Source organism: Bidens hawaiensis, unplaced genomic scaffold (assembly GCF_021521415.1).
Source record: "Bidens hawaiensis isolate Kalapana, Puna unplaced genomic scaffold, B.hawaiensis_p1.1 tig00029368_1, whole genome shotgun sequence".
NCBI classification, from domain to species: Eukaryota; Viridiplantae; Streptophyta; class Magnoliopsida; order Asterales; family Asteraceae; genus Bidens; species Bidens hawaiensis.
Window position 1 is genome coordinate 55543 of NW_027494867.1, and position 24820 is coordinate 80362.

A 24820-nucleotide genomic window follows, 5' to 3' on the forward strand; every position below is an offset into this window, starting at 1 on the left:
TGGAGTTTTCATGTGCTCCACAGCCAACTAAGCCCAAAACGCGTTGGTGATTGAAGAGGCAGGACATTTACTTATGAACCAAGTATCTCTCTTGTCCACGGCCGATGTGGGATTTGCCTAAGAGTGGGACGATGTTGTGTTTGCCAAGGGTGTTACAACATCCTCAATGATGACTTTCTCAACAAAGACTTTGTTGCTTTGAATGTGTGGTTCTTGCGTTGAAGATTTTGCAGTGAATTTTTCTTTGTCACTTAGTTTTGGTTTCTCCACATGAATGACTTGCTCATTAACAACTTCTTCTTTTCCCACAAACAAATTTTGAGAACAATCATCATGGATTGGTGGAGGAACTTCAACAAAGCCTAGACCATTTTTAGAACCCTTTTGTTTACCAGATACTTCAATTATTTCATTCAAAAAAAAAGGAAGAATTTATAAATTTGTCTGATTTTCTTTTTAACTTGAAAACTTCATCTTCAAACTCTGTTATTTTAGTTCTTTGCTTGAGGTTTTCTTGAAATTGTTTTTCATTCATTGTCATTTTTACTAAAAGTTCTGCTTTCTGATCATGATTACTAACTGACAATCCATCAATTTTATCCTTAATCTTCTTTTAAGACTCTAATGATTGTCTATAATTATCTCTCACTGAAGCAAGATCTTTCATCAGTGAATCATTTTGAGCATTAAGCAAGTCATATTTTTACTTAACAATTTCACAAACAGATCATGACACATTGTCTGATAATTTAACAGATTCAGAAGAAGGAATAACCTCGTCGATCTTTGCCATACATGCAAAAGTAGTTTTTTGCATGTTGCATGAGATATCTGAGTCTGATTCAGTTTCTGTTACACTCTAGGTAGACAACCCATCACCTTGAGCATCTTGAAAGTTCTCAGTCTGTTCAAACATAGCAAGATTTGCTTGAGTACCATTACCCAAAAACTTTTGATTCCAATCAATCTTGTTAACTATGAGTAAGGCTTGTGAACCAGCTGCCTTAGAAGAATCACCCCCAGAAGCTTTAGTAGAGTCATTTAATTTCTTACCCGAACTCCTGTCTTGATTGCGAGATCCATTATATTCCTTCTTCGGCTTGTCACATTCTTTAGAAAAATGACCAAACGCTTGGCAGTTATAACATTTCACTTTAAGTTATCAAAGCCAACCCTCTTGTTCAATGATGGTAAATCTTTACCAGTTCATTGCATGAACTTCTTCACCTTTCGTACGATCATAGCCATGTTCCATTTAAGATCCATCAATTCTAAATCGACTAGATCAATCTGATAATAGTCTTCGTCAGTCTATTCACTCATAGCAATTTTGCTACCCACCAGATTTTCATATGAGCTCATGAAGGCACAAAGAAAAGAAAAATTTTGTTCAGCCTCTTTCATGTTTACACTCGATGGTTGAGTAAAGACATTACTAGCACCAATTGATCCACCCGAATTAGTATTTGAACCAGATTCCATAATGCAAAAACTTGGCATTGATTCAGTGAAAGAAGATGATGCATCTTGTGAGGATTGAGTAAGAAATGCATTAATTGGAGCAGTATAACTACTCAAATTTAAAGAACCACCATATAGCGTTGGATCTTGATTTTCTTTCGATGACTTTTGGCACCGCAAATCATACTCTCTTTCCTCAAATTTCTGCATAAATTTCATTGCAGTGAGATCTTCATTCTTGAAGAAGCTATTTTCTTTTAGTACAAGAAGGAAAGTGGAATAAGAATTTGGTAATGCATTCTTCATAGTGTCAGTCTTATCTGATTCACTCGGTTCCATCTTTAGTTTATTCATCCCAGTGATTAGATGATTAAACCTTGTCAGCATCTCCTCTATAGTCTCTTCTTTCAATAAGTTAAAATTTCTGAACTGGAACTTCAGCATAACTTTCTTACTCTCCTTAGTATTTATGTGCTGAAACAATGAGGCACATAATTTAATACTACGCACTTGATGGAAAATATTGTCTGGTAATACCATCGCCAAGGTGGAATATGCCTTTGTTTCAATTTCCAAAGCTTTTCTTTATTATTGAGAATACTGAGTAAATTCCTTTGGTGTAAAACCAGTAGTTACATTACCAACCATGGGTGTAGTATAAACATCGTCAAGACATCATGTAAGTCCCGAATCTAGATCACTACAGTATGATATCAACTCGAACACGATATTTGTGCGGAATCCAAATACCGTGGTGATTCAAGACATCATGTAAGTCCCGAATCTAGATCACTACAGTATGATATCAACTCAAACACGATATTTGTGCAGAATCCAAATACCGTGGTGATTCAAGAACAATGATACGAAAAACAATAATAAGATTAGATGATACGGTTTCAATGCATACGATTCTATTATCAAATAAATCATCAGATACATATACCTATACCCTTATAAGCACTCTGATAGTTTGATGGTGGCTACCATTGATTAACCCTAACTAATGACTAAACATTAACTATATATAGGGTTACCATACAAATGGCTCAAAGGCCAAGCCCAGCCAAGCCCAAACTAGCCTAATCGAAATCCATAGGGATTTCGGTATTACACCATAATAACCATAATGCAATTCTTCAACTCGTCTTCGTTTATATCACTTTAGTCTTGATCATGTCATGGCCTTTTGATATGCGTCAGTCTAACCAAATCGTGAGCCAACATACTGTGTGTTTTTTACTAGTTTATGATTAAATTCGAATAGGATCATCGGAACATTATTATTAATTAATCGAATAAAATTACGTTGCTAACCTAAATAGATGTAATGTGATAGGTTATTTATTATAACTTTACTGATCAAGATTTCTAGAGTTAGTTCTTCGTAAGGTGTCTCTCTAGGTTTGATTGGTTAACATTGTCTAATGAGTCAATTGAGTTTATTAAACTGCCTTTGTTTTTCGCATTGTAAGGTAGGATTTAATTATAAAGTTACTCGTTCATAATTAATTAAATAATCGTAAGGAGGTTATATATATAAAACTAGTATGTCTTAAAACTCATTAGAAACCCATGGGTGTCTTCTTCAGAAGGGTCAGGGGTCATGTTCGGGTTTTCTTTTAAGTGTCTATTTTATTATCTCAGTTCCATAACAAGTATTTTCTAATTAACTGATAATTGCAACTTAGGGGATTCAAGCATAGGTGGTTTTTCATCATCATCTAAGTCAGTCGAATTCAATTGTTTTTCATTTTATTCACTTGTCTTTTATATATTAGATTATTTTATTAGTTTAATATTAGTAATTTAAAACCCCCTTCTAACAAATATAAAATAAATATTTGTGTCGGTTTGTTTAGTCTAATTAGTTAATTTACGTAACTTAAAATGTCTCGTGGGTTCGATATCCGGACTTACTTAGCTTTACTAGAGTCGATCGGTTCGCTTGCCGGTTAGTAGTTTAGTTGAGGTTTAAAGAGTCTAGGGTATTACTTAGTGTCTAAATTAGTGTAATTTAGTTAATAATTATTTGACTACTTTTAGCACGTCAAGCTTGCTGTGAAAAAGGGTGAGGAGGCCGGTTGGAAAGCGGGCCGTGAGGCGGCATAGCACCGCCATGCTCTGGCCGCCACCCAGGAGAGACGGAGGAAAGTTGTGGCATATAAGGCGGAGTTTACCCGTGAGTGCACTAAACGCTATAAAGAGTTTCAGGTTTCGTGAAAGAAATCCAATGAAGATCTTGCTGATGCACGTGCCCGAACTCTTGCAGCCAAGGAGCCCGACGCAAAGCACGAGGAGGAAAATGTTGACCAGCGCAAGCAGGTCGCAGAGTTAGAGGAGGAGGCGACGGTCCGGAAGGCGGATGCTGGCAAGCTGGCTGACGCGATCGTATCTTGCGAGTAAACAATGGAAATGTTGAATGCTCAGTGTGTTGCGACTGCTAGCAACCTCGATTGGCTGCTGAAGCAGTCTATCCGCAAGCTAAATTTTCTTGCCAAATTGTGTTCTTCACACTGTCCGCTTGGCCATATGTCCCTTCTAACTTATTGTTTGGTTATGCATGTTGCCCAGCGTATCATAACTGACGATGAGATGACCAAATGCGTTTGGCGACTTATGACAGCTGCACAACAGACAGGGCATAAAGCGGGGTTCCAAGAGGCTCCTAAGCATGTACATGATCAAATTCTCTTGGAACTCTACGCACTTCATGGCATTGATATGGATGCAGAGTATCAAGCTGCAGAGACCGAATATGACGCGCTCTTGTTTCCCATCTTGTATGTCGTTGCCCAGTATGCCAAAGAAGAGAATGGCGGGCAAAAATGAATGGAGCTGTTGGAGCAATCAAGGGTGGGTCCTTCTTCTGCGCCTGGCAACGATGTTGTCCTATTTCAAGACTCGGCGAAGGGAGAAGCAGGAGAGAAGATAGACTACGAGGCCTCCTTGTGTATGGAGTAGATTTGTATATTAGTAGATTACGATGTTGATGTAAATATTTGTATCTATTTAGTGGTTGTTTGTATCTGCCTTTTGTAAATGTTTCTTTATTTGAATGAAATACTTTTGTTAAAACTCTCTCTTTTTATTTGTCACTTTAAATACTACGTCTCGCCAAACAAAAGTTGTCAACTGCGGAGTATTTTTTTCATTAATAAACCGGCGGCCCTTGGCCCGTATTTAAATAGTAATGAAATCGATTTACATGTAACACCTTCGTAGCTGCGTCGTGTTCCACGTTTGTGGATCCGGCGAGCCATTGATTTGAATCAGTGCATACGCACCTTTGCCTAGGACGTTCTGGACTTGGTAAGGTCCTTCCCAATTTGGTGATAGTTTGCCTAGCACTTACACTCTAGAAGTCTCGTTGTTGCGAATGACGTAATCTCCTGCATTGAACTCACAGATCTTGACTTGGCGCTGTAGTATTTTTGGAGTTGGCGCTTGTACTTTTGTTCGCACATTGCGGCCAACTTTCTTCACTCTTCCAAGAGCATTAGGTATATGTATCGTTGTTCGTCATTATTTTCTTACGTCGCCAGAATGCGGAGAAAGGGTAGACCTATTTCTGCTAGGACCATCGCCTTCATGCCATAAGTCATCCTAACTGGTGATTCTGCGTTGCCCATAATCTATTGAGTATGAATGGCCTAGAGGACATGCACAATTTGGTTTATCCACCTGGACCTGTAGTGATTCATCTTCTTTTGATTATGTCGACGATACTATCGTTAGCGCACTCGACTTTTCCATTTCCTTGTGGATGCGCTAAGGAAGTGAATGTCAAAGTGATTCCCAGCTCAGCGAGCCAGGCTTTAACACCTTGGTCTGCAACTTGTGTTCAGTTATCGCTGACAATATTCATGGGTAAGCCAAAACGGCAGATGATGAATTCCCATATGAACCTTTTCGCACTGGCGACATTGATGGTGGCCACGGGCCTGGCTTCTATCCATTTTGTGAAGTAATCGATGGCGACTATCAAAAACTTGATCCGTCCAAGCGCTTCTGGGAATGAACCTGTGATATCAATAGGCCATTTTTGAAATGGCTATACGGCTGTGACCGGTATCATGTTATTTTTTGAACAAAGGGTATTCGGCGCTTGTCGTTGGAATGCATTGCACGTGAGAATTTTCCATCCTACATCGATGTGCATGTCCGGCCAATGGTACCCTACATTCATGATTTTCGCTACTGCCATGCACGGGCCCACGTGTATCCCGCATATGCCCTCATGAATTTCTCTTAACAGATAAATTGCATCTTGCGGGTCTAAGCAACGGAGGAGTGGACCCAAGTAAGACCGCCTATATAGAATACCATCTTACATTTGGTAATACAGTGCTATATAACGTATCTTTCTGGCCTCCTCCTTACTGTCGGCTATATAACGTATGTTCCATCAATTTTATTTCATACCAGCATAGAATCCACATGGGCTTCTTCATGTCTGGCGCCTAGCTTTTTCATGATCCGGAGGCCAGCCAAAAAGGCCTCGTATTCCGCCTCGTTGTTTGTGCTCTTGAAATCGAGGCGAATGGCGTAAGTGAAATCATGGCCTTCTGGATCAAAAGGTTTTAGTCCAACACCAGATCCCTCTTCATTTGATGATCCATCTATGTAAATCTGCCACATGTCAAATTTTTGTTGCGTATTGGGAGGTTCTAATTCCCTGCAACAATCTTCTTCCTGCGCTGCTGGTATTTCAGCGATAAAATCTACCAGGACTTTCCCTTTGATCACGGGTCTGGGCCTGTATTCTATCTCATGTTCTCCCAACTCTAAGCCCATTTGGCGAGCCTATCGGAGAGTCCTGGCTTACAAAGTACATTTTGTAACCGGTAGTTTGTGAGAACATTAATAGGGTGACCTTAGAAGTATCTGCGCAGGCGACGCGAGGCTTGGATTAACACGAAGACTAGTTTCTCTAAAGTAGACTATTTGGTTACCGCGTTAGTGAGTGTGCGGCTAACATAGTATATAGGGGTTTGAATCTTGTCCCTATTTACCATTAGTATTGCGCCGACTTCCCTATCTGATGTAGAGAGGTATAGTGTTATCAAATCCTTTGGTAAGGGTGCGGTCAATGTCGAGCGTTCGGCCAGGCGGGATATTATTTCTTGGAAAGCGACCTCCGCTTCCGGTGTCCAGCGGAACTGCGCCTTTTTGAGATAGCTTCGTAGCGTAGACACGAACGAAAATGAATTATCAGCATGATTCGCCAAGAATCTGTTTAACGCAACTAGTGTCCATTCAGCATTTGTACGTGTTTGATTGTAGCGGGAGATGGCATTTTAACTATGGCCCCCACTTTCTCTAGATTGGCTTTGAACTCATCCTTGATAACAATCACGACAAGAAATTTTCCTTCTTCCATTCCAAAGGAGCATTTACCCGGGTTGAGTTTTATGTTGATCCTTTGGAGTGTTCTGAAGGTTTCTTCAATGTATTTTTATAGTGTAGACTCCTCCCCGCTTTTTACCACAAGGTCATCCATTTAAACTTCTAAATTTCTTCCAATCTGACCTTGGAAATCCCGATCCATCAGGCGCTGGTATGTAGATCATGTGCTCTTCAGCCCAAATGACGTCATTTTGTAACAATATGTGCAGTTGTTAGTATGGAACGCGGTTTTGTCTTGATCCAGCATTCCTATGTGGATCTGGTGATACCCTTTATAGGCATCTAAGAAACACTTGTAACGGAACAGCACCAGCGCATCCACTTTTAAGTCTATTTTATGGAGAGGATAGTAGTCTTTCGGGCATGCCTTGTTTTGATCTTTGAAATCTATGCACGTTCGCCATTGTCTGTTCGCCTTAGTTACCATGGCACGGTTGGCGACCCATGTTTGATAGTGAATGACGCAGATGATCCTCGCGTGCAACAATTTTTAAACTTGTTCATTTCAAGCCTTCGCCTGATCTGGCCCCAATTTTTTCCATTTTTGTACACCCTGCACGAATGCTAGGTTGACTTTTAGCTGAAGTTATGCCTTGGACCTTGGTACTCTCTTAATGTTAGCGGGTATCCAAGGGAACATGTCAATGCTATTGATGGGTAGCCTTTTGAGTACTAGGGGTAGAGTTAGAGAGTGTGGGTCCAATGGTGAGTGTTTTTTCTAGGAACTACTCATTGAGTACCCATTTCTCTGGCTCCGTCTGTGGTACTGTTTTCCTCATTTTGGTCAAAGGTGTCTTTGTATCCGCCACATGGCACTCGCACTTAGCATGGTTCATTGCCACACCAGTGGGAGTTTGAACCCCCAATATCTCGTTAGTTGTGGATGGATTAGCGTTGAAGTCTCCAATCGCTTCTCGAACCAAGATGACGTCATAACTGGGATGTGGGTTTTCCTTAACAAGAAAGTCCACATCTTTCGTTCTTGAATGCTTCCTGTCGCTAAGTGTGACGGGAAAGGTGAGCTGCCCCAGTAGGTATTCAACGCTCTGGTTGAATCCCGTGATGGGTTTGTTCACTGAGACAAGGTGATACTTGTCCACATATACCAACAAATCGAAACATTTTCGATACATGATGTCGGATGTTGCACCCGCGTCGACGAAGAAACGAGAGGTTCTATAGTGACCAAAGAGAGTGGTGATGACTAGGGTTGCTTTCTTGTTAGCGCCGCCTTTGACTTTTAGAAAGATGAATTACTCATTTTTCCATGTAGCGTGTTCCACCTATTGTCGCTTCTTTCCTATGGGACCACCTTGGATCATGTTAACATGGAGATCCTTGATCTTCTTTCCAAATCTCCCCCCTTCATATCCCGCACCTCGTTTTCCTCCATCACGGATGTTCTTGACCAGGTGTTCTAGCTTCCCACTCTGCATATATTCTTCGATAGCGTCTTTGAGATTGGAACACTGGTCAGTTATTTGTCCGTGTTGTTCGTGGTAGTCGCAGTACCTGGACATGTCCGTATTCGGCCTTTGCTTAAACGGCGATGGTTTATTAAACTCAATTCCTTCAGAGAGCATGATTTCCGAAGGGATTTTGGTTAGTGGCGCCCACCTATTGTATTGCTATGGTTGTGCCTTTTATTTGTTTTTCTTCCCTACAAACGAACGAGGCTGTTTGACGGAAGAATCTTGGTTGATTCTTGACCAAACAGATCTGACTTTCTTGCCTTAGCGGGCCCGATTGATGTCGTTCCGTGCGTCTCTACGCGGAAAATCTTTCTCCAAGCTATTTTATGTTCGCGTGTAGTGTTTGGCCGCCCTTATTATGGAATTAGACTTACCTGCTGAGGCTATTGGCCTATACTGCTTGGAAAAGTCTACATTCACGTCGGGTGATATTTGATAAGCTTCTTAATCAACGCACCTTGCTGGTCGGGATCTTCTTGACTTTCTTCATAATCCGGTCATTTTGGTGCGAAGAGACTTTGTGACACGGACGTTGTAATTTGTTACGTTCTCCCACTTGGCTATTTGCGCGGACCCCTTTTTGGGTTTTTAACGGAAGGTGACTCTCTCGTTTTGTGCCTACGAGGGACTGACTCATATTCATCATCATCATCATCATCTTCTTCTTCTTCTTCTCCTCCTCCTCCTCCTCCTCCTCCTTCTTCTTCTTCTTCGTCTGCCTTGTTGCTGCTTGACAATCCGATAAACATTTTTCTAGGATAGACGGTGGTTGAAAACTTTTCTTGCATTTTCTCCATGAGTTTTTCATGTTCTTCTTCCCACCAGGCCATGACACTAAGTGGTAGCGGCGTTTGTAATTGTGGGCACGGTCGGAGTCTGCTGGTAGCTATTACCCTGAAGGGTGGCCGAGGGTTGGACGTGTTAATGACGTCCTCAGCATTCACCATCACAATGTCTGGACCTAGGTTCCCTTTTTGTTGGGCGGTTGTGTCACACCCCAACCTAAGGCGGAAATGTCGGGGCGTGAGCTAATTTCTCACAGATCTCAAGGTACTATGATGCAATTAATATGACAATAACTAATTAATTTATTTAATAACAAACAACATGTAAGTACATCAGTTATAAAGAAATTACAAAAGAAGATCATATAATTATTGAATAAGATTTAATCCTAACGGTCTTTCCTACGTGTTCTACAACTTGATAAACAATCCAATAGTAACCTGCAAATGCGTACAAAATATATAGGTTTGTCAACAACACATGTTGAGTGAGTAGATCACCAGTTTGAGAATACAAAAAAATAATGAGTTATAATAATGAGTATAATAATATATCATGAAGAGCAAAACCGTTATCTGTGAGTATAAGATGTCCATGCAAATGAGAAAGTAATAAGTTTCGATAAAACCATTGTCATGCGGCGGATGTTGGATACTAGGACGATAGTATGATCTTACTATTCTGTAATTATGATGGACATCTCCGAATGCGATAAATAAACAATGAGCAAGTAAGAAAATAAACATGTAGCATATAAGCATTTAATTGATATACACACAAAGATCACAGTTTGCTATTGAATAAGATATAAATATGTAGTTGAATTATAGGTACGCATAAGTCCCCAAAAACATTTAAAAACAATAAAAGAGAGAAGTGATTACTCACCTGATTAGATGAGCAAAGACAACGCAAATGATGATGATGATAGAATATTAACCCTTCGGGATTCACCGACAAGGATTCATAGTTAAATAATTTAATATTATGAGTTATTAACAAATGAGATAATACGTATAATGGAATTGAGATTTTAATGTGAATTAAATTATGTTTTGCGATTAGAACGTTTATTGATTGAACGATTGATTTCTATAGTGATATTTTAATGCAATAATTAATATTATTGTTTATCATATATTTATATAATGATTACTTTTATAAAAATACCACTGCTCATATTTAAATCAAATATACTAGTGAGAGAATTTAAAATATATGGATTTAATATAAAATATACTTATAATAATAATTGGATACATATATAATTAAATATATAATTAAAATAAAATAATTTAATTAAATATGAGATAAACTTGTAATAAATACAATACAAATATATATATATATAAATATTTTAAATAAAGAGATATAATACGTGTTTATTATAATATCCAAGTATTTATTCCAAGTCTTTAACGAAAAATTTGTGGTAAAAAGATAGTCAATACGTTTAACATACGTTTGTTACAGTTTTTGTTTAAAAAATAATACATATAATATATATATATATACAAAAAATTATAAAGACGTTTCAATGACGAGAAAACACCAATAATGGTATCGGGTTTTGATAAAATAAGGTTTAATTGATACGAAACGCAAACTTGATGTTGTCGGTTCCAAAAACATAATGTTTATTTTACATCTAATATTTACTATCATTAATTTATAAGCTATTTATTTGATTAAAACAACCAAAAAAATAAAGTTTAACAAAACTAAGCTGGGAGAGGCTCGAAGTTGGGCCTAAGCCGGTTCAGGTATAAAACACACACGCACGCCACTGGGCTGGTGTATCCAATTGATTATTATTCAAGAACAATATTAATTATACAGAAGCCGATTTTATCCCAAAATACATATGAACCCTAATTTTACAATCGTTTAATCTGCATGATATTAGTTTGATTAACCTTAGGGCTTATGCCATATGGATCAAGATGAGTATGTTACATGTATAAATTACTTGTCTAGACTACGAAATGATGACGAACGACACAGTTGCAGCCGCGGCCAAACATGAACTAATTAAGTGTTTTGCAGAAGATTAACATCCAATTAAACTTAGGGGTATTGATCGTCGGCATGATTAGAAGCTATAAGTGTGTTTAATTGTATTTTAATAACTGATAATGGAACATTCAGGTTATGATATATGACGGGATATATTATAAACAATACGATCGATATCTGATTTCATACTTAAATTAATTCGTCAGTGTAATACGAATTTAGTATATACACGATTTAGGATAATCAATTCCAGTCATGTTACGAGAATTAAGGTGCAAGAAAATATGTGGGTTACGGGTATGGGTCAAATACTGATCCGGGTACAAAAAGAGGTTAAAGTATAGTTTAGGATTAAATTTCTGTAAGTTCGAAAGTTTATTTATATATTTCAATATAGAATAAATATGATAAACAATTAATAATAAAATAACAATAACTTGATCAACGTGATATTTTCTTGATAAAATTTCCCAAACATAAAACGGGTCGGGTAACAGTTAATAAAATAATAACTTAAAATCCGAGTTTTTACAGGTTGACGCCTGACCGGACGTGTAAGCAGGTGTTTTTTCCGCTCATTCTAACCGAAAAATAAAAGGAGCTTTTTTTAAAAAAAAACAGCTAGTTCTAGCAAAACCCACGGATGGTGCCAATGAAAAAACACGAAATCCCTCTGGGCCTAATGACTTAGTCCCGGGTTTAGTGTAATCCGGAACGAATAAGCAAAATCACCTACAAAATAGAATACGGTGAGCTCATTACGAAAATGAGATGGGGGGTCTTCTCGTAACCACCCTCCGGCGTGAGAATCAGTATTTGTGTATAGATATGAGTAAACAATACACTCCGTGATAGGCTAGAGAGTATTCTTATGTTAGAGTTTGGAATCCTTTTACCGTTTGGAGGTAATGAAGTATTTATAGTCGAATTGGAGGAGAGAGAGAAAGAGGTATGGAAACCTGCCATGTCAGGCAATCCACCAATCAGAATGCTTGTACGTGCGTTAGGGGAGTTGGTGGGTAATATGGCCGACCAATGTTGTCGTTTTGTACAATGTAGTACTATTGATTGTGTGTTGTCGATTCCCCATTGGATGGGTGTCCTTTTCCATGATGATACCCCCTTTTTGTATCATGCTTATGGAGATCTTTAGCGCGCTCTTTCTCGAGGTGTCAGGGAATGTTTGGCACCTGGTGACACGCTATTTAGTGCCATGATGTGTATCTGGCGCTTGGTTGTTCCGTTGGCGGAGGCATGTTTTTTACCAATAGGTAGGTTTGGTATCCTACCTCTACAAACACGAAATCAAAAAACTCTTTAATTCGTCGGTGAGGTTTGGTTGGTGAGTATTTGAAGTGGGATTGTTTCAAAGAATATTAAATATTTTGATGAATAATAATGAGATCGGAAGGAAACAGACTTGTGTTTTTAACTATAATAAACTTCTCGACTTCTCATCTTTCAACTTCAAATAAAGACTTTATTTATAAACTAAACAAATATGAGTTTGACTTGTACTTGGAGACTAATAAATATAAAAGATAAAAATAAAAAGTAAACTTTAAAATAAAATAGAAATTTGATTTGATTTCCTCCTTATCCTCTCTTTGAGATCGACCTAGCCACCCCTTAGTTTTATCTTTAACGAATCGGGATTATAACTATAAACCCACATTCTTATTTTTAATAGTATAAACCCACATGTACCTCGTATGATCATCTACAAGATGCATAAAATACCAGTTTCCTCCTAAGTTGGGAGGTGATATTGGTGTTGGTGCATTTTGTGACCGTCGCTATGCAATTTCGACTAGTTGGGGAGAAGTTGTGGAGGGAGCCAACTTCGTCATTGGTGAAGCTAGAACAACTTTACGTGTTGGTGAAGTTAGGAACAAATTCACCTATTGGTGAAGTTAGGAACAACTTCACCTGTTGGTGAAGTTAGGAATAACTTCACCTTGAAGCCCAAGCCCAAGCCCGCGAAGATATTTATCTATATATATGTGTGTTATGTTTAGGGTTAATGCTGTTGATCAGAAAAAGAGAGAGTGAGAGCAGAAAAGTTGTCTAGAGAAAACAGATAGGGAGAGTCTCGTGGGCAGATCGGAGGTAGAGCTCACCTCGGGTCGGCCGTAAAAATGTTTTCTCTTTCGGTATGTAATGTGTTTTGATTAATATATAAAGCGGTCTGCAGATCTGGTTATTATATTCGTGTGTTTGTTTGTGTGTTATCGTGCTCTTCGTCTCCGACATCATAAACGAGTCTAGGAGGATTCCGCACTCCTAGACATCGTGCGGATCTCGTTTCGATCACCATCGCACCGGGGACTAACAATTGGTCCACATAAATCAATATAAACCAACTCGAATGGTCTCATGGCACGGAACATGGTGTTTTTAGGAAACGGGGTTTTACTATGTTTTCCTGGCATACATGCATTGCAAACATGCTCACCATGCAAAGTTTGAATATCACCATGTACCATATTTTTAGACTTCATATTAGTTAACGCTTCAAAATTAACATGACCAAGTCTAGCGTGCTATAGCCATCCTTGGTCTTTTGTTGAAGCTAAAAGACATACCAAGGTTCCAATTCTGAGCTCGATGTTATAAAGACGGTTTGGTGTAAAGCCCCAGTCCCGGTGCCCTACATTGACGTTGGATTTACTCATAAACACAGTCCTAAATATCATAGTTATTTAAAACTTTTCGCGGAAATATTTAAGTCAACCATTTCTTACAAATCATTAAATACTTGTCTCAAAACATCACACATTGACTCGGCATAAACTTAAAAAAACATCATGTCTTCCATCCTAATATGCCATCCATTCAATCCATATCATGTGCTATCCTCATGCTAGCTCTTTTAACCTATTCACCTGCGTACATATTAAAAGTCAGCTACGTTGAGTGAGTTCTAGTTAATCAGTCAACATATAACACATTCATATACTACATACTTAACCTACTTTAGTTTCTTTCGTACATACATAAGTACATACCTTCACTCTTACTTTCATACTTTTATACTTTCATGCTTTCATGCTTTCATACTTTATCTTTTTAAAGAACATTCCGCCCTATAACCTCACAGATATTATTAGGGTCTGTCACCCTCCTTCACAGATATTATTAGGGTATGCCACCCTTCTTCATAGATATAATTAGGGTCTGCCACCCTCCTTCACAGATATTATTAGGGTCTGCCACCCTCCTTCACAGATATTATTAGGGTATGTCACCCTCTTACCATACAACCATACATACATCTCTTTATATTTATTTAACATACTTTCATACATACTCTTAATATTTTTTATATCATTCATACATCATTCATAAAACATTCACATATCATACACTTACCATTTAAGGTAAGTGTATTAACTAATCGCATCGAGTATGCACATAGCCCCGAAAACATAACAAAGAAATGGGGTTAGAAACTCACCTGGGTTCGATTCATTTCAGAATTAATACTAACTCCTTTCCTTAACTGGGCGCGGCTAACTGTATAACAATTACAAGTATCAATTAACTAGCCCTATTCATATCATATTTCTAGTTTAAGAAAACCCTCAACGAACGGGGGTTCGGGGGCAGCACCCTTGGCAGCGGGGTCTAGGGGCAGCACCTAGATAGGATCGAGCTGCCAGGTCAGCTTGGAAAAATTTTATTTTCATTAACAGTCCTTTACTAAAATTTCATTAGAAAACTTAAGTTTGAACTAATCTAATCGAATCTCAATTTTAATAGAATGGTCGATTCTAATCGAATGAAAATTCTAATCGAATCGAATTACCCATTCGATTCGATTACTTTTCACATTCGATTCGATTACTTTTCCCATGCGATTCGATTACTTTTTGGCCCATTCGATTCGATTACTTTTTCTTATGCAATTCGATTACTTTTTGGCCCATTCGATTCGATTACTTTTTCTTATGCTATTCGATTACTTTTTGGCCCATACGATTCGATTACTTTTTCTTTTGAATCAAGTTTCTTAAGGACTCTATTCTTAAGGACATTTTTATCTTATTATATGATGATATAGAACACGAGATCCAACCTTTATTCAACTCGGATCTAGGTCCGAAATGAGGAAGGTGTTTTTTGTGTGTGTTTTTTAGTGTGTTATGGAGGCTAGAAGATAGACATGAGAGTTTTGGGGAGGTTTAATGGGTTTATATACCCTTAAGCCCATGAACCTAAGGCCCATCACCATCCCTTGTTACATATTTCTTGTCCATGCCCACACTCTACTATTTTATTTAACTTAACTAAATAATAACACATCCTTAAGTAAACGAAATTTATTTTATTTATTATTATCAAAAGTAGAATGTTAAATTTGGACTTCTCGGGACTCTCATTAGCAAGTGATCTCCTTCGTTGTTTATTTTGCTACGTAAGTCGGGTATGTAATAAACGTCATTCATAACCTGCTGCTCACCATTCTTGCAATAAAAAATAATGGAACCTCTCCCTTTGATATTCACTTTAGACCCTTCTCCAAATTTCACCAAACCGCTCACTCGATAATCAATTTGGACAAAGAGGGCTTCACATCCGGCCATGTGATTTGACACCCCATTATTTAAATACCATATTGAATCCCTTACCGATTCGTTTGCATAAAGGATTGGATGAACCTTCTCCTCATTTAACATAGCTTGTTCTTTATCAACTTCAGTAGATGCCATCATAAGAGTTGGCGGCTTAGCCTCGGCTTGGTTTAGATTCGCTTCTTGAGTCGGTGGTCTCGGACATTCCCACGAAAAGTGGCCCAAAACATTGCAATTAAAATACCGAACACCTCCTTTATCTCTACCCTGATTTTGATTATTATGATTATTACCTTAATTGTCGTCTCTGCCTTGGTTGTTCGTGTTCGGTTGGTTATCGTCTCTTCAGTTGTCATGGTTCTGATTAAACTGACCCCGTCCTCTACTTGAACCTCGACCACTGCCTCTTCCATAGCCCCGTTGGTCATAACCCAAGGAGCCACGACCTTGGGCATAATTTATTCGGTCCCGATCGTTGTCCCTTCTTCCTTGATTATCATTTTTGGCATACAATAATTTTCCCATCTCGGCCGATGCTTCCTTGCCTTTGATTCTCTCTTCAAAAGCCTTTAACCTTGCTATACAATCTTCAAAACCCATAGTCTTAAGATCGGCCCACCCTTCGATAGTTGCTACAATAGCAATAAAACGGTCTGGAACGCTCTTGAGCAGTTTTTTTCACGAGTTCATGTTCTTCCATTGGACAACCCAAACTATCAAATTGTGAGGCGCATTCCATTATCTTCCTGGAAAAGTCTTCAATGGATTATTTTTCTCCATCTCCAATTGATTAAAATCTCGCTTAATGATGGTAAGCGAGCTTGTTTCACACGATCAGCCCCAAGGAACTTAACCCGTAGTGATTCCCGAATTTCACGAGCACTACAGGTTCTCGCAACTTGCATCAACACGTTTTCCGGTAAGGCTTGAAAAATAATAGCCCTAGCCATCTTGTTCTTTCTTTCGTATATGGCGTCTCCGAACACCACCTCCCATAATCCTTTAGCATCGGGATTGATTCCATAATTACAACCCACGTGTTGTAGTTTGCTTTTGTTAACTTTGGAGACTGTAACGAAGTTGAACTTGGTTCCCTTGCTTGCAAAATTTGGTTCGTGCCCGGTACTGCGTCTCCTATAGTCATTGTTTTCGTTGATTGATCGGAAAACGTGAGCGGTAATCCTTACGACTGAATTGTTTCCCGTCGGTCGGATGTGGTTACTCGGCCCACACTGTTCTTGTTCTTCCCAAAAATCCTATATCGCCTACGCTCTTGATACCAATTGTTAGAAAACAATTTGGATTTAGAACTTTAACAACCTATTTGTGTTATTTTAATAATGAACACGAATTCGGAAAACTCTTTAATTCGTCGGTGAGGTTTGCTTGGTGAGTATTTGAAGTGGGATTGTTTCAAAGAATAATAAATATTTTGATGAATAATAATGAGATCGGAAGGAAACATACTTGTGTTTTTAACTTTAATAAACTTCTCAACTTCTCATCTTTCACCGTCAAATAAAGACCCTATTTATAAACTAAACAAATATGAGTTTGACTTGAACTAAAAGACTAATAAAAATAAAAGATATACATAAAAATTAAACTTAAATATAAAATATAAATTTGATTTGATCTCCTCTGTATACCCTTGAGATTGACCTAGCCACCACTCGGTTTTATCTTTAACGAATCGGGATTATAATTATCAATGGCATGTGAAGTATTAGAATGGTGAAAATGAAACATCGTGCCGCACCTTCATTAGTCGATTTTGCGTGGTGGAAATCTAGTCGCATCGCACATCGTTCATTTTATTTCTTGCATTAGGGCTTGTACATATCAGTTATAAGGCTTGTGTGCGTGTTTTAATTGTATTAGAAATATATTGAAGAAAAAGTGTGAAAGGCGAATGATGAGAATAATATAGTTGAGCCTTGGAGGGAAAGTGATGGAGGTGAGGATATGACATTAATGTGAAAATGAATGGTGAATAATGTGTATAACAAATAGTTTTAGGGTATGTTTGGCAGGAAGCTTTTAGGAGCTTCAAGTTTTAAAAGCTTTTAAGAAAAAGCTCATACTCAATTAAAAGTCTTGTTTGGTTCAAGGAGCTTGAACCTTTTAGGTCATGAGAATAGTTTTAGGGTATGTTTGGCAAGGAGCTTTTAGGAGCTTCAAGCTTTAAGTTTTTAAGAAAAAACTCATATTTAATAAAAAGCTTTGTTTGGTTGAAGTAGCTTCAAGCTTTTAGAATTTAGATTGGTAGAAAAAGTTCCATATTTGAACGCTTGTATTGGTAGCGTTTGAGAAAAAGCTAGCTACAAGCTTTTACATTTGAATTTACAAGTTTGGTACTTGAACTTATATAAACTTTTGTTAATTTATATAATAGTTACACATTCAACCCTTATTCAAAACTAACTACCCCCCCCCCCCCACGACATTTTTAGGAGCCATAACTTTTTCACACGTTAATAATTTTTTAAACAAATTACATCATAAAAACGAGCATTTTATTCTCTTTAATTTGAGTATGATATTGTTATGCTTCTTTAACTTTAAAAATTTAACATACGACGTGATTATCGGTTATGATCGATAACAAGTCGTGTCAGGTGAGCTCGAGTCATGTGTAAGACATTAGGAGTCGAGTCAGATGAACTTGAGTCATGTGTAAGACCAAATTAGGGTCAGAACGAGTCGATAAAAAAGGGTTAAAATAGTTCAATTCGTGTCGGTACGCTTTTGAGTCGAAAGGGGTCAGGTCAGAACTCAGATTAGAACATTGCATGTTCAGAAAGGGATTCATATCAATATAGGTTGGTTTAAAAAATTATCTATTTGAAATTACTGTATATTTCAGCTTCGTTTCATGATTTTCGCCATCAGTTACACACTTACTACCTTTCCATGAATTACCCGTCTACATTCAGGTTATGTATGCACTGTCATGAGAGAATCATGTACTGACACTGATTATGCGGTTAAATGTTAGGTTGTGCGCTCATTCCGCTGCACCACGCAGGCACCCAGCTAGTTTTATTAAAAGTTTATGCTACTCTGCCAAACACTTAAATATATTTAAAAAGCTACAGCTAACAGCTACCAGCCTTCAACTTACAGCCTTCAGCTAACAGCCAGCACTCTAGTTTTGCCAAACATACCCTTATAGGATTGACTAATTTTGAGCTAATATCAGGGGTGTTTAGGATTCTTTATTTTGGTTTCCTTATGATTTAAAACTTATTTAAAAGTTAAAAAGTTGTTTGAGTTTGTTTAATATGTGAGAGGAAAAGTTTCATAAGTTATAAGGTTGTAACTTATGACTTTTCCATAAGTCATAAGGAGGTAAAAACAAGGAATCCCAAACACCTCTTAGATAAATAAACTTGTACGTAAATCTTAATCTTAATTATATATAAACGAAACCTTTAAAAACTCTCTGGTTTCTCCATATACTCTCTCAAGTCACCAGTTTGTTTTATTTGTAAATGAAGGTTTCTCATGCATTTGACTCGAATTCACTGGTATGGGTCTCACCAAACCTAGAAAACCCTTAAACGAGTTATAACATCTCAATATATTAAAAATTAATCCCATCAAATATTTGATATAAAATATACTAAACACTAATATCCTATTTTTTAAAAAAAAAAATATTATTTATAATTAAGACACATAGTAAAAAATATAAGTGGGGCATGGGTTTCACCGAACCCAAATAGATTTTAAATTGGTTATAAAATCTCATTTATTTGTGAAACATTTTCATTATCAACCTTAAGTATATTATTATCAACTTTCTTACAATAAATAAAATTAAAATTTTTAAAAAATAATATATAAACGACTGAATTTATAGATTTTTGTATCGGTATTTCGTTATCGCTACTGAATTTATCATTAATTCTCTCACATGTTTGTACGTGTAGTGGATCTCAACTCAATATATCACATTACTTTCTTTTGACTTTCGAGTGTTATATAGGTAGTCGTTAAGGAAGGGTTTGCCGCAAGGAACAATAATTAATGAGGTTGCTTAAATATACCTCTCATGGCTATATGTTTATCCTTCCTTTAGCAGTACTCTTTATTAGAAAATTCTTCCATTTGTTTTTATTTGACGTATAACTGAATATTGTTTTTTTAGCCAAGCTAAAGTATATGCTTATTATGAACTTGTTTAGCTGAAATATTATACTTGATATTAATAATTGATGGGTTGGTGCGGCGATGATAGTATTGGATCACGTGGCGACATGGCCCTTGCGGCCGCATAATTATTTTTTGGGTTTTTTTTAAGTTTTTTATTTTATGTTATTTAGTTTAGGCTTACTCATTTGTATTTACGATCTATACCAATTAAATTTACATAGGTTCGCAACTGATCAAACTTACATGGCGGCACAGATGCGGCCACATCAACCTTTTGTTTTTCTTTTTGTGTAATTCCTTTGGGGCTTATTTATGTTTAATATTTAGTGTCGATATCGTAACAAACTTAACCGATAAAAACCTAAAGCACGTTAATACACCGCCACAACGCGACGGTTACAAAACTAGTTTATACTAAAGTCCAAATATAGGCTCGAGTAAATCGTCTTCAAGCGAATGACGAGTATCATTACAAAATACATTCTTGAATCTTGCTAAGTGTTCTTCGAAATCTATCATTCGTCCCCTTGATGTCTATAGTAGGGATAATTGTTTCTCAACTTGTTGGCAATTCGATTAAAAAATCGATGATGAATTTGAACTAGGTGGCGAATCTTGGACGAAAAGGCGGGTTGTGGAGAAACTCAAAATATAAAAAATCACAAACGAGGAGAGGCATTCGACCGAAAACGGGTAAATATACACTATGCATACAAATTTTCGAGCGAAAAACAGGTCAAGTTACACACTTACACTACTGCGCAAAAAAACATGAGAACGAGAGGGGACCATTGTCCCTCACTATGCTTCACTGGTGTTTGGAACCATCGTCTCAAGTAGCCACCTAGGTACACTGGATCTGGAGCAATGTATTCGTCCAAAAGATGTCTATTAATTTCTATCTTCAGGATCTCATTTGAACGACTGTTATAGGCGTTAGAAAACTAGTTATTAAAAATTGAAATCTAATATTTTAAATTAAAGTTAAATGTATATAAATTAAAACAAACAAGATCTAAATGCTAATAATTAAATAAAAAACAATTTATTTAAATGTATTTACAATTTATGAAATTAGTTAAAAACAATTAATTAATTTGAGTTAAATTAATAAAAGGTTTTAGATTTAAGTTACGAAAATTTTAAAACAATTTTTTACATTATTATGCGTGCATTGTGTGGTGGACCAGCATCAAGCATATTTGGTTGAGTTTGGATTTATGGGTGAAGCGGACGAACACCGCTCTGGACGTCTCCTTCACAATCACTTGTGTAACACGCAAATCGTAGAGAAACGACTTTTTACGTAGAAAACAGTGTAGGAAGTCAATCAATTAAACTAAGTGAAATATCGTAGAGAAATGACTTTTTACCTACACCTAGAAGATAGAGTTTTTCACTTTTACACTCAACAAATAGTCAACAATATTTTTGCATAATCATAGTGAAATGATTAGTATCATTGATACGGTTTATTCGAGACAGTCGATAATCTTTCAAAAATACAAAAAAGGAAGAGAAAATGGACCCATGATAGTAATTTCTAATAATTGCAACAAGTAACAAACTTTTAAATAGAAAAACTATGAATCCAAACCAAACTCGAACACAATTAAAATAAATGAAAAAAAAGAAATTCAAATGGCTTAGACTTTTTTTTTGTTGACTTTTCTTGCACCATATACCAAGTTTTAATCCAAGTATCGCAAAGAATATTGATCTTTCTAGCAGGCCGGTGAGATGAGCCTGGTGCAATTGATGGATATGAATTCATATAAACTCTTGACCCCTTGAAAACGTCCTTGTCTTCAAGGAAGGAATGTCGTTGCCATGGTGGCCGCCACTCAAGTCGTACAATGACAAGCGGGGTGGTTTTATCGTAGCACAATGGTGGTCACCATTCGAGTATTCCGGTGTTATTCGGGCCAATATCAACAGACCACCAAACAAGGCGCAACGTGTCACTTCCTCACTTAGAGCCTAGGCGTGTGACCAATAGTTGGTACCTGTTTTGTAAATAAATCAGAGTTGCAGGTTTCATTTTAGCGGAAGTCTTTAATTAAAGACAGAATTACAAATTTTGTCCTTTAAAAAAAGCCAAATTACGGTTCGTGTCCTTTTTTTAGTTTCCTTGTAGGCGGTATACTTTAAACTTTTTTTTTCTACACGTTATGTCCTTTACGCTAACTGGGTTAGAAAAACTCAGTTAAATACCTTCACGTGAGGCGCATGTGAGGGCATTTTTGTCTTTTCGTCTATACCTGCAAACAAAACCCCTTATTTGTTTAATTTGAACATTAAACAATCTCTCTCTCCCTCTCTCTCTCTCTAACATACCACCACCACCACCACTTGACAACCACCCGATAGCCAACAAATTCGGCAGCATCTTCATCTCTCTACAAGAAAGCACCACCAAGGCCTTGGTACCGTCTGCGCCGCTTGTGACGACCACCACCGGGTTAAATACCATATCAGACCCTATCTGTATATGCTCTCTCTCTGGCCAACAAATCTGTTAAGAAAGAAGGTGTCGGCGGTGTGGTGTTGCGGTGTTCCGAGGCGAAACCTAGATCTGGTGTTTCAATTGACAAACCCTAGATCCGGGCCGCCATATCCATCGTGTGAGCATTCCCACCCACAGATCCACTTGCCTCAAAGTAGTTGTTTGAAGTAGTAGACGGAGAAGATGAAGTGGTTGCCGGAATTTGGTGACGGTAAGAAGCCGGCGGCGAAGATGGAGTTGTTGGATTTATGAACTGGGTATCAATTCGTTTTGAGTTTTGTTTATGTTTTGAGATTAATTTTGTGCTTGTTTGTTTGTAGAAGAACAATTGTTTGGACTAATCGTTTCTGGGTTTTTGATTTTATGAAATGGGTATTTGATTGTTTTGAGTTTTTACTGCTGTTTTGAGATTTATTTTGTGTTAATTTTGTGCTTGTTTGTGGTGGTGCTGGGTTGAATGGAATCTGTAACGAGGTGGCCGGAATTATGGTGATGGTGGTGGCCGGAATTTATGGTGATGGTGGTGGCTTAGAGAGATAGAAGAGAGAAAGAAGGGGAATGTATTATATATATTTTCTTTTCTTTTTTTAAATTTAAGGATACATTAAAATTACAATTATGCCCATCACATGTCTGGCACATGTCATACTTAACTGAGTTTTTCTAACCCAGTTAGCGTAAAGGACATAACGTGTAGAAAAAAAAGTTTAAAGTACACCGCCTGCAAGGAAACTTAAAAAAGGACACGAACCGTAATTTGGCTTTTTTTAAAGGACAAAATTTGTAATTCTGTCTTAATTAAATATTATTATATTGAAAACTTATTAAAAACTCGGGTTTAAATACCCGTTTGATATTTCAAATACATTTCTTTATAAAACATAACTTTTATAATATTTTGAAATAAATATCTGAGCCATCAAATAGCATCTAATGACTATAACTCCAATCTTCTATTCCTTCTTGTTTATCTGTTCTAACCTTTCTTGTTTTCCTGTAAAATGGTTAGAAAATACGTCGGCACACAGCTGGTGAATGACGCTGACTCTAAAAATATCTTTTCAATGCCTTTGTGAAACCAACAATAATACCTTTGTGACTACTCATTAGGCACCCAACTAAATTGGGATCAAATTACCTTAAGTACCATGTACAATTAATTATATACACAATATCATTTCTCTGAACAGTCCCGTAGACCTTCAGAGGCATGTTGATGATATGCATGGCCTCGGGGAAATGCCGAGTCACCATGTATGTTTGGATCTAGACACATGTATACTCTTAATCAGAGTGTCCGTTTCTTATTATTGTACACAAAGTTTTAAGGATTCGTAAATCCTATGCAAATATTCTGACTCAATATAAAAGGTTTGGGGCGTATTCACCTTTTCTGTTTATAATCAGTTTCTGATACCGATTTCTGTTTTCTGTTCTCTTCTTCTTGTTTTGTTACCTCGGACCTATAGTGCGAGAATAACATTTGTATAAATAACTAGATCATCGATCTAGCTTTAGACCTTTAGTCTATTTTGGTATAACTTCAACCTTGATAAAATTATTTGTTTATATAAAACATTTGGACGTTTAGTCCTCTTCTTTATTTTATCAATTATATGCTACGTTTCTTCTTCAGGAAGAAACGTCTATACTGAGTTTCTTCTTCAAGAAGAAACATTGTTTAACTATACTCTTTGAATATTATATTTCTTAATATTAAAGAAATATTATTTTAACTATAACATTTGCTTAAGAAAAGTTATATTATTCTTAATCGTAATCAAGGTTCGGGCTATACCCCCGACATGGTCTAAGCCATTTATAATAATAAAATAATAACTTAGGCAGAACCCCTACCTTGCACGGGTATTCGGAGTTAGATATTCCTAAGTTCATACGAGCAGCACTCCTACTCTATACGCACGTTCATCGAGGCGTTCTTGATCAACCTTCCTTGGCACGCAAATCGAGGCGATGTTCACGTGTCGTCGGGTCGTGCACGTACTTCGAGGCAGAATGTCGGGTTACTTTTGGTTGGCACGCACTTCGAGGAAAACACCAGGTATTTGGCACGGATTACGAGGTGATATTTGTAAGGTCGGTGGCACGCAAAACGATGCTCGTCATGTAAAACGAGGTAGAGAGAGAAAGTTGTTAGAGAGAGAGTATGGGAGGTGTGTGTGCAAATGAGCCGTAGCCTCCCCTATTTATAGCTGATTTTTGGTCCCATCGCGGTACGCGATGGCCCCCTTTTTCAACGTCATCGTGTACCGCGATGCCCACCTTTCTGAGCTTGCGCCACGTGTCTCCACGTGGCCTGACACGTCTGCCACGTGGTCTGACACGTCTGCCACGTGTCCTGCCCTGCTGCCACGTGTCACCAGAGTGTGACACGTGTGTGATGCGTCATCACGGCCCATCGCACTACGCGATGGCCG